This window comes from Pleurodeles waltl, chromosome 7, assembly GCF_031143425.1.
Source record: "Pleurodeles waltl isolate 20211129_DDA chromosome 7, aPleWal1.hap1.20221129, whole genome shotgun sequence".
NCBI lineage: Eukaryota > Metazoa > Chordata > Amphibia > Caudata > Salamandridae > Pleurodeles > Pleurodeles waltl.
The window spans coordinates 1458443347-1458456024 of NC_090446.1; the positions used below are offsets into that span (position 1 = coordinate 1458443347).

The 12678-nt window shown below is 43.5% G+C and overlaps 1 protein-coding gene across 1 annotated transcript in view; it reads right to left on the reverse strand.

The window, feature by feature from the left end:
- The window catches only part of NPHS1 (NPHS1 adhesion molecule, nephrin), a 201363-nt gene that overhangs the window by 147012 nt on the left and 41673 nt on the right, over nt 1-12678 (reverse strand). The window lies entirely within an intron of this gene.

Genomic DNA, 12678 nt, shown 5'->3' on the forward strand with positions numbered 1-12678 from the left:
TGAGGGAGAATCGGGGACAAAGGTAGTGAGCCCCAGGTGCCAAAGCACAAGCCTTTGCGGTGCATTTAGAGATCCTTTACCGGGCCTGGGGGCACTCACCCATGGAACCTTGAGAACTTCACAAGTGAAATATCAGTTCCCAAACTGCAGGGAGATCTGAGTGAATCTTTTGATGCGGAATTGTCCAAGAGGGAATTGGCAGAGGGAATAGGCCAGATGAAAAATAGGAAACCCTTACCTCTGGACCTCTGCAGGGTGACAATTGTCTTAATCCATATCAGGGAAAGCCCAGAGAGGAATGTGCCTCCTGTAGGCCCAAATCTTTTCTCAATTTACAGACAAAAATTCTGGTGAAGGCCTTTGCAAACGGCTTCCTTCAGGTAATTGAAACACTGATTGCCCCGGGCCAGTCAGGCTTCTTGCCCTACAGGGTGACTGGCCACAATCTACGTAGACTGGCAGACTCTCTGAAGCCTGTGCTCCTTCTCTCTTTGTACGCCAAAAAGTTATTTCACTCCCTTGAGTAGCCATATCTCATGGCTATCCTACAAAGAATGGGTATAGGTAGGAGGTTTATGTCCTGGGTGGGCTTACTGTATAAAGACCCAGTAGCCTGGGTGAAAGTGAACACAGCCTTTTCTGGAGAGTTCCCCTTTTGTAGGGGCACCAGCCAAGGCTACCCTGTCTCCCCTTTGCTGTTTGCAATGGTGATCAAATCTCTGGCATGGTGATTGCTAATAGATGTGCTACTGTGCGGACTGGTATGGGTCCCTGACTGAGAAGATGTTGGATCTTTTTACGCAGGTGACGTACTGCTGTACTTAGCTGAACAACATCTATCAGTAACCAAGGTGCTGGAGATTCTGGAGGTGTCTGGCTCTTTTTCAGGGCTGCAAATTAACTGGCACAGGTGTATTGGGCTCCCACTCTCTGGGGAGCTGGTGGGCAAGGCCTGGCACCATCCCCTGATGTGGCAGCCCAGGGGATTTAAATATTTGGGAATATTTGTTCAAAAAGTCAGGACCTGTCCCTGGTGGAAAACCTGGGGTAAACCCTGGACTCTTATAAAACTGAGGCAGAATGGTGGAAAAAGCTGCCACTATCACTAATGGATGGAGCGGTCCTCTACAAAATGATTTACCTCTCAAAACTTCTCCATATCCTGCAAAATGCCCTGTTCCCAATTCCTGAAGAGTTCTTTCAGACAGTGGCAGAAGTCATGCAGAGTTTATCTGGGGCGGGGCAGGGGGAGGACACTGAGAATAGCCTGCACATCCCTTACAAGGAAATCATTGGACAGGGGCATACCTACTACTGGGCAACTCAACTGCAGACATTCCATGCCTGGGTCTTTTCCTCACAACAGGATCCTCCATGATGACGGACAGGTGATCAATGGACCCGGAGAGGTACCTTCAAAGATTGTACAATAAAAGGGATTTGTTCCAGCTGCCAACGCCCGCTGCGGTGGTGATTGTCACTTGCACAATGATACCAAAGCCCATGAAAGGAGGGGTAGACTTGCGATAGAAACTCCGCTATGGGCCTCTGACCGGTTAAGGTAACTATAGGCTATTGATAGCCATGCTAAATAGGACCTGATAGGAATATCTAAGGTGGTGGATATCTGGAGGGTGCACCAGATTATACTGTTTCCAGGGTTACAAGACCATTACAAATTGTCTTGGGGTCAATATCTATGCTACCTGCATGATCTTTTTTGACCACATGTAGAGGCCCTGAGGCACACCCCAGACAAATCACCCTTGGAATTCAAAGTACTGGGGGTGTCCCTCACCAATCATGCAGTGTCTAGATTATACTCAATTCTCCTACAGGACAGCATTTCCCCACTTGACCACCTCCAAGAAAAGCAGGAGGAGAACTGGGTAGAATGGAGGATGATGACTGGGGTTGCGGCCTGTAGATACTCTTGCGAGGCAGCCACAGGGGCCGATTTCAATTAGTTTAAATAAAACTCCTCCATAGGCCCTACTTCACCAGAACTAGGCTGTTTCTCTTGAGAAGAGCCAACGCAGATTGGTGTGTGAGTGGGTGTATCCAGAAGGGAACACTACTACACACCAGCTGGGGATGCTTCATACTCCAGAAGTAGTTAGTAGGAAAATGGAAGAGGATCTTGATGGTCTTAGACTGCGTAATAGAACTAACCCCCTAACTGACTGTCCTTGGCATATGGAACAACCACCCCCTGGACAAATATTCCCTACTCTTCTGCAATATGGCACTAACAGTGGTGAAGTGTGATGTCGTCAGATTGTGGGGGAGCAGAGAGGTCCTGATTCAAATGACCTGGGAGGCTAACATAGATTGTTGTATGCAATTTGACAAAATAGTTTATGCAATGTGTATCCGGCACATGCCTGCCTTAAGAAACTTGATAAATTATGTGGACCCTGGCAGCAAGTCATCAAAGATATTTTCTGAGAGAGGGGCTCAGAGGGGGGACCTGGCTGGTTCCAGGAAGTAAGGAAACAAGCTACTTATAGTGGGGGTTTCTAAGGTGTCTGCTCACACATTCTGGCCCTACAGGGGTTAGGCCGGTGCCTCGGATAATTGATTCTGAAATATTATATTTCTCATTCCTCAAGTTTTGTTTGCTTGCAGGTGAGTGGCTGCTTTTTACCAGTTATATGAAAATTAAAAAAGAGATTAAAAAAAAAATCACTGTAGGAAATTGGGTTATTAGTTGTGAGCGGTGGTAGCCCTGATACTGTTTTTATTGACAGTTCGTTTACGACGCAAATAGCCCAGAACGTCTGGATTTTCACCTAGAGTCCCATTATCACAGTTTATAAATTGGAAGAGTATATTCTGATACCAGGCAAGGGTCCAAAACTTGGGGAGTCACCTGCTGGAGGCCAGGACTCACTCCAGCAAAGGACAGCCTCATGGACCAGGCAGCTCCAGTTGGTGATCGTAAGCTGTGAAGTTGCAGGACGGCCTCTGGAAGCTTGATGTGTGCCTGGAGCTCAAACAGTAGGCCAGCCAACGGACCCTTGGAGTCACGCATGGCAAGCAGGTCTAGTCTTCCTTCTTCAGGCAGCAGGGCAGTCCTTCTTCTGAATCTTCCCATGTCCAGGAGTGTCCTGATGAGTGGTTCTGAGTGTGCTACTTTTACACCCAGCACCAGTGAGTGTATGGGGTTCACCCCCTTTGTCTAACCCTAAAGTAGTTCTGGTCAGCTCTTCCCTCTTCCTTGGTTTGGCTCCAATCTGTCTATAGTGAGGCAAAGGGCAGGTCCAGGTGTGAGCTGCATTTGCCAGTGAAAGAGCAGGCATCTTCAAAAGCCAGAAAATGGGTGGGCACAGCTCCCAGGCTACCCATGGAAGCTCAGGAAAGGCTGAATACAACACCGAAGTGGCCTTTCTGCTAATGAGAGAAGCACCCTTCTCCACTTCCAAGGCCTTTTTGTCCCCTATCTGGAAGGAATACACATCCCACCAAATATGAGCCATTAACAGGCGTGTTACCCTGGTCTCTGGCAGAAAGGCACATTTCGTTTAGGCAGAAAAAGACTAGTTTTCTAAAAGTGGCATTTTCATAATAGTAACTTCAAATCAAACATTACAATTAAAGAGGATTTTAAATTATATTTCAAATCAGTGGAAGACGCATGTCTCTATCTGCTCTGTAACTGAAGTTATTAAGTGAAATTGGGTGATCCGCAGTCTGTGGGAAAGCTAGCCTTTCTGCAGTGAAAACCCATATTAGGTGTTTTTCATTATTAGGATGTGTAAAACTTAAGTACACATGTCCTTCTTTTCAAATACCATGGACCCAGCTCTATGAGCCTTTAGAGCCTTCCTTACGGGTGCATTCTAAGTATTAAAAGAGAAGGTTTAGGCCTTACAAAATGTTTATCTTGCCAGTTTAAAACTGCACACACAGGCTGCAATGGCAGTCCAGGGGACACTTTGGCAGGTGGCACAATGAGTGCTGCATCCCACGTATAGCATTTAATTTACAGGCCCTGGGTAAATCTAGTACCATACATTAGGGTTGTTTAAGTAAATTAAACGTGCCATTCAGGTGGATACCAATTTTACCATGTTAAGAAAGTAGAGAGCACATACATTTCACTAGTGATGGCAAGAGTAAAGTTCACAGAGTCCTAATGCCAACAAAAACAGATTAAGTTACAGAAGGCAAAACGCCTGGGTGAATTCCACACAAAAGATGGTAATTCCTGACAATCACCTATTGGAGAAGGCCCAGAGAGGCAGGATCTCTACTTCTGAAAGAGGACGAGAGGATAGCTGGCCCGACCGTGGACAAGAGAATGGTGTGTATCATGTTGGACATCTCTACAGTACTGAATGTTTCTTGATGTTCAACAGATTTTAATCTAGGCCTCTGAATGAATGGACATGCATCTTTCAGATTACTATTATATGACATAAGTGACTCTTTCAAAGTCATCCAGTGACAATAGTGCTTAAGGAGCTCACACAATTCCTTATATATAAAACCCCCTCTGGACATAAATGTCTGTTGTCAGAAGAAAGACCTCAGAGAGATGTCTGATGTAAAACTCCCTTTTCTAGAGACATTTGTCTGTAAAAACAACCTTGTAGGCCAAAGTAGGATGTGGTTTCTTTATTTGATAAAGTAGCAAAGAACATACATGTCAAGAGGGTTGGAACCTCAGAACAACTGCCAACCAATTGTGATTCTGAACAAGACAAAGAATCCTCACAAGAGGGTTAGAGGAGGGATGGAAAGAGTGCAAACTAAAGGAACAAGTGAGAGAAGGCAGTAGTACATACGGGTGCTAAATACACCCAATAATTAACAATAGAAAAGATTTAACACATCACAAATCCTCAGACATTAATTCTATAACAAAATGGATATGCTTCTTTCAACACATTTTCCTGCCACTTGGAATGAAAATGGGTAAGGACCAGCATAAAACATTTGGACGTGTGAAGGCCAATGAACATTCCAGCAATGTCACAAGCTAATTTGTGCCATATTCTAGCCAAGGGATTGGATTTATAGGGTCTGAGGCAGTTCTGATATTCATGATCAGTGAATACACACAGTTCACAACATCTAACCCACTCATCAGCTTGCCTATCCTATCCTGGCCACCAGAAAAAAGATATAATGAAATATTTCATGGATAGCATTTCCATGTGCCTACTGAGCCCAGTAGGAAATTGGGTTACTGGTAGAGGGGGTTGAAACCCTACTCAAGCTGCAACCACAGTTCTTGTCAGGGTGCAACACAAGCAATCCCCAAATTAACCTTTGCTTTATCCTCTGGTAGCTTGGCACAAAGGCAGCAAAAACAGTAACACTTAACTTAGAGGCATTGTGTAAAGTATTTATGCAGTAACAGTATATAATGTGAAAGCACAATACTTGAACAATTCCACACAAATTTGGAAAATAAATGTAATAAATGATTTGATACCAAAACAACAAAAACACAATCAGTAGAAACAGAGATATTTAATGTTAAAGATTTATGGTAAGTATAATGCCGAAAATCACAAAGCGTCACTCGTGGTTATTTGGTTGTGCAAGAACAGGTGAAAGTTACAAGTTGAGGCCGACCACGGTGGAGCACGAGCCATATACAGGGAACTGGTAAGACCGGCTGAATAGTTACCTTTGAAAAGTTTAGCACAAAGAGTACAGTTCGCGGTGGGGAAGCCTGCAAGTAACAGGGAGAGCCTTGTGGGTGGTCATTGCAGTACAGGAAAGAACTGGCCGGGCTTTGCGGATCATATTCACTGTTGCATGAAGATCCTGTTGGACATCGCGGATGGCCATTGTTAGAGCTTTGTGTTGGCAGTCTCTGCGGACTATCCATGAGGTAGTATGAAGTGTAGATCTTGCATTGCCAGTGGTCACTGACAGTCACTGTAGGGCAAAGTGTTTGGTTCATTGGAGCTTTGCTTTGGCACAGGTGGAAAAAACGTTGACACAAATGGGACCGTTTGCATTTCAAAGAGCCCAAAACTTCATAATTTCTTGTTTCCTCATGGAGGATCAGGAACTCACTTCAGCAGAGGTCAGTAGGGCTTAGGTAGTTCCAATTGCAGATCCAGGTAGCAGGTCAGCTGGGTAAACGCAGGGAGGCATGGAGCTTGTTATTTTCCTGTAGTTCAGAACAGGAAGCCAGTCAGATGATCTCTGGAGGTACTTCAGCCTGGGATGAAGGGGGCAGGTCCAGTATTTCTTCTCATCAAGCAGGATAGTCCTCAAGCAGGAGGACGTCCTTCTTCAACAGTATCCACAAGTCCAGGAAGGTATACTGAGGAGTTGGGTCTGAGAGTCCCATATTTATACTTCGTGCCAGCTTTCAAACTAAGAGAAATAGAGGTTTTCACGTCCAAAGGTGTTTATAATTTCCTTCCTCCCCGCTCTGGCCCCAGCTTGTCTGGTGGCACAAAAACCTAGTGTGAGTGTGCTGGGGCTGAGTCTTTGTGATGTACCAAGGTGGTAGGTGACAGCTCCTCCCCTATCAAGTCAGAGATGGCTCATCCTGCCAACACATATTGCCCCTTTGTCTCACTTTCTGAAAGTGATATACAAAGACCCACACCAGATCATGTGACCCAGGATGCAGGGTGTAGGCACCAAATGGTTAAGACAGGAAAATGGCAACTTTCTAAAATGACATTTTGAGAATTGTGACTTAAAATCCGACTTCACTATTGAAGAGGGTTTTAAATTACAATTCTTTAGACATCAAACCCAAACTCCCTGCCTGCTCTCAATCGAAAGGTATCGCTTATTAAATCTAATAAAGTAACCCAGGTTATCCTATGGGAGAGGTAGGCCTTGCAGTACCTAAAAACGATGTGAAGGGTTTTCCACTTCCAGGGCATGTAAAACTGAACAATACATGCCCAACTCTTTAAAAACACTGCACTCTGCTCTATGGGCTGTTTAGGACCTACCCTGTGGGTGACTCATATGTATTAAAAAGGAAGGTTTTGGCCTGGCAAAAGGTTTATTTTTCCAGGTAAACATGGCAGCCTAAAACTGGGCACACAGGCTGCAATGGCAGGCCTGAGAAATGTTTTTAAAAAGCTTCTTAAGTGGGTGGCATAATGAGTGCTGTAGACCACGAGTAGCATTCAATTTACAGGCCTGGGTACATGTTGTACAACTTTGCTAGGGACATACGAGTAAATTAACTGTGCCAACTAGGTGTATGCCAATTTTACCATGGTTAAATGCATTTTAGCACTGGTTAGTAGTGATAAAGTGTGCAGAGTCCTAAAGTCAACAATATGAATTCAACAGGAGGATTAAGGCTAAATGTTTGGGGGAAGGACACCCTAAGGTTGACCCATCCATCAAACCCAGTACGGAAGATGTATGTTTGTATGCCTTTGGTGGGGCACATTTATCTTCATGCATTTAAAAACTAACAACTATACTTGTAAGGTGGGTGAATAAAGGATTTCAGGTAACTGTTGGACCTGGCCCTCTCTACAGGGTCAAATCCAAACTTTTTGCCTACTTAACTCCAATTTTTTGCTGGATTTCATTTTTGTTGGCCTTAGGACTGTGATAAAGTGCAGTGATAAAGTGCTTATGCTCACTCCCCTAAACATGGTTTGATTGGCATATACCTAATTGCCATATTTAATTTACTTATAAGTCCCTTGTACAGTGCTATACTTAATACCCAGGGTTGGTAAATTAAATGCTACCAGTGGGCCTGCAGCACTTATTGCACCTCCCACTTAGATAGCCCTCCAAAACATGTCCCAGGCATGCCATTGCAGCCTGAATACAGTGTCACACTGCCAAGTTGATTTGACATTTAAACCCCCTTTCCAGCCCTTAAAGTCCCCTATTATTACATAAGACCCCCATTGTAGGCCCTGCTTAGCATGTATGGCAGGAAGCAGTGTAATGTAAATGTTGGACATGTACTTTTAAGTTTTACACACCCTGATAGCGAAAGACCTCCCAAATTGTGTTTAACTACTGTGAGGTCTACCACCCCCAGGGAATTACATTTGGGGTTCCTTATTACATTTAATAAGCTGTAATTACTAATTAAGGGCAGGTAGATATATCATGTTTAGTACCTCTGAAATTGTGATCACAAAACCACTTTAATTGTAAAGTCAGATTTATTCAGTACAATTTAAAAAATGGCAATTTTTAAAAGTTGGCCTTCTCCTGCACTTAGCCCTTTTGTACCATCAGCCTGTCTCGGGTCACTTGATTGGGTGTAGCTGACGGTTAGACTTTGTGAATCCCTCCCAGATAGTCACACAATAGAGAAGCACTTCCGCTGGGCTTATCCTGGACCATGGCACTCATTGCTCGATATGCAGCTTGGCTGACTCTGATCCTAAATCCGACCTCTAGGCGGGCCTGAATGGGCCATCTGCTGGCAGGATGAGGGGTGGGATGGCACAGCGGAGCATAGCCCCACTTACACCTGAATAGCATATGCTCGGCCTTCACACCTGGCATTGTCACTGCAGCCAGTTTTAAGCAGGGCATGGGAGTCAGGGAATCCCATGCACTTTGAAGGACCTTTCCAGAAGCTTCTCCTACCTTCCAGAAGAAGGGCACCAGGGTATAAAAATAGGACCTTCAGGCCCACTATTTAGTTCACTACTAGACCTGCAGAAGGACTCTCAGAGCACTGCCTGTTGCTGTGACCTGCTGTGCATTCTGCCAGACTGCTGCTGTACGTGGAAGGACTGATTTGCTGTTTAGAGCCTGCCTTGACCCCTCAGAGGCCAGTCTTGCTCTTGAGCCCTGCATCTACACCTTCAACCTGAACTACCAGAAGTGAGTCCAAGGGTTAGTTTGCTGGCCTCCTGTTCAGAGCCACAGGAACATAACAGACCCCTGCCATCTTGAACCCATACCTGGATCCTGCCTGAGTGAGTCCTGAACACCCAAGAGGTGTCTGAACAGTCCTGGACCCTTTGTTGTGCTGGTAAAGGCACCCAGATAGAGGACTTTGACAAAACCTGGCCAAAAAATTCCCTGAGAACCAGAAGGAGACCAGGACCAACATGCTTGCCTGTCTGCCAGAGGTGCATCACCAGTCAGATTGACTTTGCGGCTTCTCCTGCTATGTTTTTCTCTGCAGCAGCAAATCCTTCACCAAAGGTGTATCTGACCTCATCGAACTGTCTTGGGCCACAGCCTTCTGCCTCGTCCCGCTGGAGTTTTTCAACTTCGATTTCAGTAACTAACTCCAAACATAGCAATCCTCTCCATGGCTTCGACCCAAGGCCATCCAATGACGAATCTCCCTCCTCAGACATTTCCTGCAGCCTTGTCCCTCCTAACTTTACCTTATCAGACATTCTTCTTCAAGAATTTTATTAAGTCCGATGGTAAGCGCTGACCGGTCCCAATCCACTTTCTGTGTATCTGAACCGCACTTCATCACTGTTGGTGTTCACTTTTGACTTTTACCTTGTTTTGCTCGGCTAGATGTTCATGGCTGGCACATTGATCTTTTAGGTGCTATTTTGAAACTTAAACTTTAAAAACTCATAACTCTCGTTCTACTGATTGGATTTTTGTCATTTTATTGTCAAATAATTTATTAAAATTGACTTAAGTTTTCTAAATTGGTTTGGGATTTTTCTTGTATTATTTTTTCACTTTATTACTGTTTGGTCCTGAATAAATACCTTACACATAGCCTCGAAGTTAAGCCTGACTACTTTTTGTGCCAAGCTACCCATGATTAAGCACAGGTTAATTGAATGACTTTTTGTGGTTCACTCTGCATGGAATTGTGGCTCTTGCTTGACAAGGGCTCACGCTCAAGTCAACCAACAACCCAATTTCTCACAGTAACTTTCTATTGAATAACAATGATGAATAGTGATGATGATTGAAAGGTGACTTTGAGATGCCCAGGGCTTGGAATTCAGTACCAAATACTTTTAAGGTTGACTTTCAATCTTGCTATTTATTCTGTTTACAGTTCCATTGATCAGTACCATATTTTTGACTTCATGCAATATTTCATTTTCTTCATTATACATGAACATCATGGCCATTGCAGCACAATGCCTTGATGATGTCTCACCATTTTTGCAATGTCTTCTACTGCAGATTTGTACAGTCCTTATTTAAGGGTGGGATTCCAACTAAATAGGATGTGCAGCCACAATGATAAAAGCTATATACAACGTCACTTCTTCATACGTTTAGGCTGATGAGTTTTATTCTTGAAACTGAATCATTTCCCTATTCTTTTTGTATCTTCTGCCCTTATTAACCTCTCTAATCCTTGTGGCTGATTGTTCAGTCACTTTAACGAAAGTACTGACTTCTTCCAAAGTGAGATCACCCACATCCCAAAAATGTACCTGAATTATTCTGCTACTCCTGTAGATCATAAATTGGCCACTAAGCATATTTTCTCCTGGGTAGCTTCGAAGTTTCAAATGTTCAATAAGCCTGTTAATGAAGTATGAAACAAATCAAAGGTCTTATTTGCTCTTTGTCTATGAGAATAAAATGGTATATTTTCAAGGTAACAGTGATCTGAGGTTTTAAGTGCTTTTCCAGCCAGACTAACGCCTCGTCAAAATCATTCCAACTGCCGTCCCCACTGCTTGAATTTCTCAGGTTATATTCTGAAAATGTATTGACCTTCTGTCCCAAGGCAGGGAGGAAGAATGTACTTCCCCCATTCAACAGGCAATTTGTCAGCTTTAGTAGCTGCAAGGTAAGTCATAACTCCTTCTTTCCACTTTTTCCGCAGGATAAGTGGATCAACCTTACTCTGGAGGAACTTGGTAGAAACTGCAAATTGTTTTTATAATTTTGCTAAATACCTCAGTGTATTCCCACAGTTTCCAAAGCTTAGACGTGTGCATATTGGAGGAGAAAGCACACTATGACTTAGGGAAGCAAAGGAATTGAAAGCCTTTAATGTGTGCTTATCACTGACAAAACATGCTTGAAATGAGGTGGAACTCAACAGAGCAATGGCCAAACAAAATGGCTGCTGCTTAGAAACGAGGCTTGGAAACCTGGAAAGCGAGAGGAGTACCAGCGTCTTACGAAACAGTGGAATCAAAGAAGGAAACCCACCCCATCCTCCTTACTGTGGCATGGGGGATGGAAGGGACATGCTGAATCTGGGGATTCATTCTTGGTGCGAGTATGGAAAGATATATTTAGAAATTGACTAACATGGTAATACTTTCAAAGACGTTAACGCCGGGTCCAGTATTACCACCTAATTTTGCTGACCAGCTCGGAATAAAAGCCAGTATGCTGTTGCCTGGGCCAGGTGGCTCAGTGGACTAATGCATCTACTGAGTGGACTAATGCTCCCATGTGATCTGAGGTTCAAATACTGCTGGTTTCACTCAGTCTTCTGTCCTTCAGAGATCAATGAAATGAGCACCATTGATCTGAGTAACAATGTTATTTCAGTGTGAATATACACTCCAGGGTGAGCCTTTGCTTTACTGATTTACATGTTGTTTTGTTGTTCTGACTCCCTGATCCCCTCCAGTTCCAAGTAATGTTCCTCCTGAACCTCCATCTAACACCTAGTGAGGCTCCTCTGAATCCGACACCCCAAAGAAACCTCCATCAACCTCAAAGTATAATTACATCCCATCTCTTCCTCATTAGACCAACATCCACCAACTTTCAAGTTAATGCTGCCCTTGTAATTGGAATTGTATTTATGTAGTGCTTACTACCCCTGAAGAGGCATTGAATCACTTTTTGGTAAGTAGCACGCTACTCCGGAATTAGTGGTGGATTAGTATAGGGAAATATGAGTACAGTATTAGTATTATTATTAGTTAATGTGAGCAGAGGATATGTGAGTTTGTTAGTTGGACTGACTGGAGTAATAAAGGGATAGAGGAGGGAAGAAGCCAGAAGTGTTAATTGGGATTTGTAGTAATAGGATGAGTCTTGGGATGAGTAAAGGATGGATGGAGGAGGGGGGAGTCAGTGGGAAGGGGTTAGGGAGATCATAGTAGCAGAAGGGGCTTTATATGAGTCAAAGGTGAGATAAAAGAGTGATCTCATCAAATCACCACCGCAACCTAGGTGCATGGTTGTACTTCATCCCATACATTTTCCTCAATGGACCACACTCCACCACTATGTATAAGTTGTGCTCCACCTCCCACCTGCACAACAATTGAAGAACCCACCTCTTTGTTTAAGTGCATAGAGGATCCTTCATGTTAATAACATTTACTATTTCTAGTGAATCACTGTGGATAGAGATTCTGCCCTTGCTGATATGACAGTAATAGGAATTAGCATATGTTGTGGAAATGACTGTAGCTTTATTTCAAAATCCCACTTTTTGGCAAAATGGAAAATCCTCTGTTTTTCACTTATTTAACCTAAATATTTATCCGAAATATAGAGTTTTCAAACCTGAAAAACAGGTACAAATAATACACTTTTTCATTACAACTCTGAAATTATTCAGCAAAAAGAGTAGCTCAAATATGTTTTTTCAGATCCATGATTCCAATGGATGATGTAATTAGTGAAATCCTCCATTATGTCATGAGAAAGGTGCTCTGGTTTTCTAGAATTTGGTTTGTGTTGAGGATTGTATATGATATTTATGTCACTGACAGTGACCTCAGTGGACTATGATGACACTGTCTCCCCAATAATGTCATCAGAAATTGTGACCTCTCAAGGTAT